Consider the following 6,266-nt stretch of genomic DNA (forward strand, 5'->3'; position numbering starts at 1 on the left):
GTAGTGTACTGGGCATGTCGGTTTCAGATTGTAATGTACTGGGCATGTCGGTTTCAGATTGTAATGTACTGGGCATGTCGGTTTCAGATTGTAATGTACTGGGCATGTCGGTTTCAGATTGTAATGTACTGGGCATGTCGGTTTCAGATTGTAATGTACTGGGCATGTCGGTTTCAGATTGTAATGTACTGTGCATGTCGGTTTCAGATTGTAATGTACTGGGCATGTCGGCTTCAGATTGAAATGTACTGGGCATGTCGGTTTCAGATTGTAGTGTACTGGGCATGTCGGTTTCAGATTGTAATGTACTGGGCATGTCGGTTTCAGATTGTAGTGTACTGGGCATGTCGGTTTCAAAATGTAATGTACTGGGCATGTCGGTTTCAGATTGTAATGTACTGGGCATGTCGGTTTCAGATTGTAATGTACTGGGCATGTCGGTTTCAGATTGTAATGTACTGGGCATGTCGGTTTCAGATTGTAATGTACTGGGCATGTCGGTTTCAGATTGTAATGTACTGGGCATGTCGGTTTCAGATTGTAATGTACTGGGCATGTCGGTTTCAGATTGTGATGTACTGTGCATGTCGGTTTCAGATTGTAATGTACTGGGCATGTCGGTTTCAGATTGTAGTGTACTGGGCATGTCGGTTTCAGATTGTAGTGTACTGGGCATGTCGGTTTCAGATTGTAATGTACTGGGCATGTCGGTTTCAGATTGTAATGTACTGTGCATGTCGGTTTCAGATTGTAATGTACTGGGCATGTCGGTTTCAGATTGTAGTGTACTGGGCATGTCGGTTTCAGATTGTAGTGTACTGGGCATGTCGGTTTCAGATTGTAGTGTACTGGGCATGTCGGTTTCAGATTGTAATGTACTGGGCATGTCGGTTTCAGATTGTAGTGTACTGGGCATGTCGGTTTCAGATTGTAATGTACTGGGCATGTCGGTTTCAGATTGTAATGTACTGGGCATGTCGGTTTCAGATTGTAGTGTACTGGGCATGTCGGTTTCAGATTGTAGTGTACGACTATGGAAGGTTTCTTTCCTTTTGAGCTCAATATTAACATGCTGTAGTCTTCTTTTGAGCTATGAAAAGGCAGCATAGGGAGAGGAGCCAGCCTAAGTCAGTCGGTCGGTCTGTCTGCAATCTCTGTGACATGTCCATGTCCAACCCTCCTGCGCAATGATAAGAGGTGTCTGTGTGGGTTTAACGGTTGGCTGTTTCTCTTGGACCACCTCCAATGAGATAAGAAATGGCTGAGCTCAGCTGATGTCATTACGATGGCATCCTCGTTTCCATTTCCATTGCAGGCCTGCTGTACTACTGGCATTGCCCAGGTGGGTTGGTCAAGTTTATAAAGACAAATGTCAAGGTGTCTTTCATGTTACATAGAAATAAATCATGACTGACTGACTCGCCCTCTTGTCACAGCATTTCCAAATCAAGTGTAATTCAGGAGGGTAAATGTGGATGGCTTTTTCAACCTCGCTCAGTGAAAGGTTGTACATTGTGTGTTTTAGAAAGAATGGAAATAGAAGCTGTTTATATAACATATGTATTGGAGCAATATGGTATCTTGTGTTCAATTCTATGTTTCATAGCAGGTTAGTGTTTTGAAGGGGAAGAGAAAGGTTAAAGAAGGATTTTTAAACCTTGAGACAATTGAAATATTGGATTGTGTATGTGTGCCATTCAGAGGGTGAATGGGCAAGACAAAATATTTAAGTGCGGGATATGGTAGTAAGTGCCAGGCGCACCAGTTTGTGTCAAGCATTGTAATGCTACTGGGTTTTTCACACTCAACAGCTTCCCGTGTGTATCTAGAATGGTCCACCACCCAAAGGAAATCCAGCCAACTTGACACAATTGTGGGCCAGCATCACTATGGAACGCTTTCGACACCTTGTAGAGTCCATTCCCCGACAAATTTAGGCTGTTCTGTGGGCACAAGGGGGGAGTGTAATCAATATTAGGAAGGTGTTCCTAATGTTTGGTATCTTCAGTGTATATATTCACTCACAGACAGGCAGACAGACAGGCATAAACTCAGACAGACAGGGATGCAGGCAGGCAGACAAACTCTAAACTCAACCCGAAACCTAACTTCATATATATACACATATAGCCATAACCCTAACCCTAGCTTCATGTCCACTCCCAGCTCAACCCTAACCCTAGCCATAACCCTAGCCATAACCCTAACCCTAGTCATAACCCTAGCCATAACCCTAACCCTAGCCATAACCCTAGCCATAACCCTAAACCTAGCCATAACCCTAACCCTAGCCATAACCCTAGCCATAACCCTAACCCTAGCCATAACCCTAGCCATAACCCTAAACCTAGCCATAACCCTAACCATAGCCATAACCCTAACCCTAGCCATAACCCTAGCCATAACCCTAACCCTAGCCATAACCCTAACCCTAGTCCCCCACATCTTGGCTCTGCTCTTGGAGTTCGGGTTGATGAGGCCAAGATGTGGACATGAAGCGAGGGTTAGGGTTAAGGGTTGAGCCGGGAGTTGATATGAAGATGGGTTGAGGATAGGTTTAATGTTGAGCTGGGTGTGGACATGAAGCTAGAGTTAGGAATGAGGCTAGGTTTAGGGTTGAGCTGAGATGTGGACATGAAGTTAGGGTTGAGGCTAGGTTTAGGGTTGAGCTGAGAGTGGACATGAAGCTAGAGTTAGGAATGAGGCTAGGTTTAGGGTTGAGCTGAGATGTGGACATAAAGCTAGAGTTAGGAATGAGGCTAGGTTTAGGCTTGAGCTGGGATGTGGACATGAAGCTAGAGTTAGGAATGAGGCTAGGTTTAGGGTTGAGCTGAGAGTGGACATGAAGTTAGGGTTGAGGCTAGGTTTAGGGTTGAGCTGAGAGTGGACATGAAGTTAGGGTTGAGGCTAGGTTTAGGGTTGAGCTGGGAGTGGACATGAAGCTAGAGTTAGGAATGAGGCTAGGTTTAGGGTTGAGCTGAGATGTGGACATAAAGCTAGAGTTAGGAATGAGGCTAGGTTTAGGCTTGAGCTGGGATGTGGACATGAAGCTAGAGTTAGGAATGAGGCTAGGTTTAGGGTTGAGCTGAGAGTGGACATGAAGTTAGGGTTGAGGCTAGGATTAGGGTTGAGCTGAGAGTGGACATGAAGTTAGGGTTGAGGCTAGGTTTAGGGTTGAGCTGAGAGTGGACATGAAGTTAGGGTTGAGGCTAGGTTTAGGGTTGAGCTGGGAGTGGACATGAAGCTAGAGTTAGGAATGAGGCTAGGTTTAGGGTTGAGCTGGGTGTGGACATGAAGTTAGAGTTAGGGTTGAGGCTAGGTTTAGGGTTGAGCTGAGAGTGGACATGAAGTTAGGGTTGAGGCTAGGTTTAGGGTTGAGCTGAGTGGACATGAAGCTAGAGTTAGGAATGAGGCTAGGTTTAGGGTTGAGCTGAGATGTGGACATAAAGCTAGAGTTAGGAATGAGGCTAGGTTTAGGCTTGAGCTGGGATGTGGACATGAAGCTAGAGTTAGGAATGAGGCTAGGTTTAGGGTTGAGCTGAGAGTGGACATGAAGTTAGGGTTGAGGCTAGGTTTAGGGTTGAGCTGAGAGTGGACATGAAGTTAGGGTTGAGGCTAGGTTTAGGGTTGAGCTGAGAGTGGACATGAAGTTAGGGTTGAGGCTAGGTTTAGGGTTGAGCTGGGAGTGGACATGAAGCTAGAGTTAGGAATGAGGCTAGGTTTAGGGTTGAGCTGGGTGTGGACATGAAGTTAGAGTTAGGGTTGAGGCTAGGTTTAGGGTTGAGCTGAGAGTGGACATGAAGTTAGGGTTGAGGCTAGGTTTAGGGTTGAGCTGAGAGTGGACATGAAGTTAGGGTTGAGGCTAGGTTTAGGGTTGAGCTGGGAGTGGACATGAAGCTAGGTTTAGGGTTGAGCTGAGAGTGGACATGAAGCTAGAGTTTGGGTTGAGGCTAGGTTTAGGGTTGAGCTGAGAGTGGACATGAAGCTAGAGTTTGGGTTGAGGCTAGGTTTAGGGTTGAGCTGAGAGTGGACATGAAGCTAGAGTTAGGGTTGAGGCTAGGTTTAGGGTTGAGCTGGGAGTGGACATGAAGCTAGGGTTAGGGTTGAGGCTAGGTTTATGGTTGAGCTGGGAGTGGACATGCAGCTAGCGTTAGGAATGAGGCTAGGTTTAGGGTTGAGCTGGGAGTGGACATGAAGCTAGGGTTAGGGTTGAACTGGGATGTGGACATGAAGCTAGGGTTAGGGTTGAGCTGGGATGTGGACATGAAGCTAGAGTTAGGAATGAGGCTAGGTTTAGGGTTGAGCTGGGATGTGGACATGAAGTTAGGGTTGAGGCTAGGGTTAGGGTTGAGCTGGGATGTGGACATGAAGCTAGGGTTAGGGTTGAGGCTAGGTTTATGGTTTATGGCCTCAATTGAAGCCTGACCTAGAGTTAATGTGCTTTTGAGTGGCATCAGCAGAACGGTTGAGGCTTGAAACAAAATTTGCGCATGAGGATTGTTCAACAGAATGCAAGCCTACTTGAACTCTTTACAGTGAAAACTTGGTCCCACAGAGAACAAGGCTTTTTTCCATAGAAAAGCATTACCTATAGCCCTCACATAACCATGTCGCCCGCGTTGAATGCGATTGAATTAGCTAACCGTCCTTGCCCACAACCAATCGGGAGCTTATAGGGATGCTCTATGTTGAGGTTCTACTCCATGTGGCAACAGGAAATGGCTTAATTAATCAACATGGTCCTTTATTCTCTCCCTGCAGTTACACAAAAGCAGTCTTCCATCATCTGTAGAATGGTCCAAAAATATATATTTAAAAACTTTTCAGGGGGTAGATCAGCTTTAATATTGCAGATAGATTGTAGCTTCCATCAATGTAATTGTCTTCACTATTATTCGACAATGTAAAAAATAGTAAATAAAGAAAAACCCTTGAGTGAGGAGGTGTCCAAACTTTTGACTGGTTGTGTGTGTGTGTGTGTGTGTGTGTGTGTGTGTGTGTGTGTGTGTGTGTGTGTGTGTGTGTGTGTGTGTGTGTGTGTGTGTGTGTGTGTGTGTGTGTGTGTGTGTGTGTGTGTGTGTGTGTGTGTGTGTGTGTGCAGTTGAAGTCGGAAGTTTACAAACATTTAGGTTGGAGTCGTTAAAACTCCACAAATTTCTTGTAAACAAACTATAGTTTTGGCAAGTCAGTTAGGACATCTACTTTGTGCATGACACAAGTAACTCTTCCAACAATTGTTTACAGACATATTATTTCACTGTATCACAATTCCAGTGGGTCAGAAGTTAACATACACTAAGTTGACTGTGCTTTTAAACAGCTTGGAAAATTCCAGAAAATTATGTCATGGCTTTAGAAGCTTCTGGTAGGCTTATTGACATCGTTTGAGTCAATTGGAGGTGTACCTGTGGATGTATTTCAAGGCCTACCTTCAAACTCAGTGCCTCTTTGCTTGACATCATGGGAAACTCTAAAGAAATCAGCCAAGACCTCAGAAAAAAATGGTATACTTCCACAAGTCTGGTTCATCCTTGGTTCCAAACACCTGAAGGTACCACGTTCATCTGTACAAACAATAGTACGCAAGTATAAACACCATGGGACCACGCAGCCGCCATACCGCTCAGGAAGGAGACGCTTTCTGTCTCCTAGAGATGAACGTACTTTGGTGCGAAAAGAGCAATTCAATCCCAGAACAACAGCAAAGGACCTTGTGAAGATGCTGGAGGAAACAGGTACAAAAGTATCTATATCCACAGTAAAACAAGTCCTATATCGACACAACCTGAAAGGCTACCCAGCAAGGAAGAATCCACTGCTCCAAAACTTCCATAGAAATTCCAGACTACGGTTTGCAACTGCACATGGGGACAAAGATTGTACTTTTTGGAGAAATGTCCTCTGGTCTGATGAAACAAAAATAGAACTGTTTGGCCATTACCATCGTTATGTTTGGAGGAGAAAGGGGAGGCTTGCAAGCCGAAGAACACCATCCCAACCGTGAAGCACGGGGGTGGCAGCATCATGTTGTGGGGGTGCTTTGCTGCAGGAGGGACTGGTGCACTTCACAAAATAGATGGAATCATGATGAGGTAGGAAAATTATGTGGATATATTGAAGCAACAACTCAAGACATCAGACAATGGACATTGACCCCAAGCATACTTCCAAAGTTGTGGCAAAATGGCTTAAGGACAACAAAGTCAAGGTATTGGAGTGGCCATCACAAAGCCTTGACCTCAATCCCATAGAACATTTGTGGGCAG

This window comes from Oncorhynchus clarkii, chromosome 16 (genome assembly GCF_045791955.1).
Source record: "Oncorhynchus clarkii lewisi isolate Uvic-CL-2024 chromosome 16, UVic_Ocla_1.0, whole genome shotgun sequence".
NCBI classification, from domain to species: domain Eukaryota; kingdom Metazoa; phylum Chordata; class Actinopteri; order Salmoniformes; family Salmonidae; genus Oncorhynchus; species Oncorhynchus clarkii.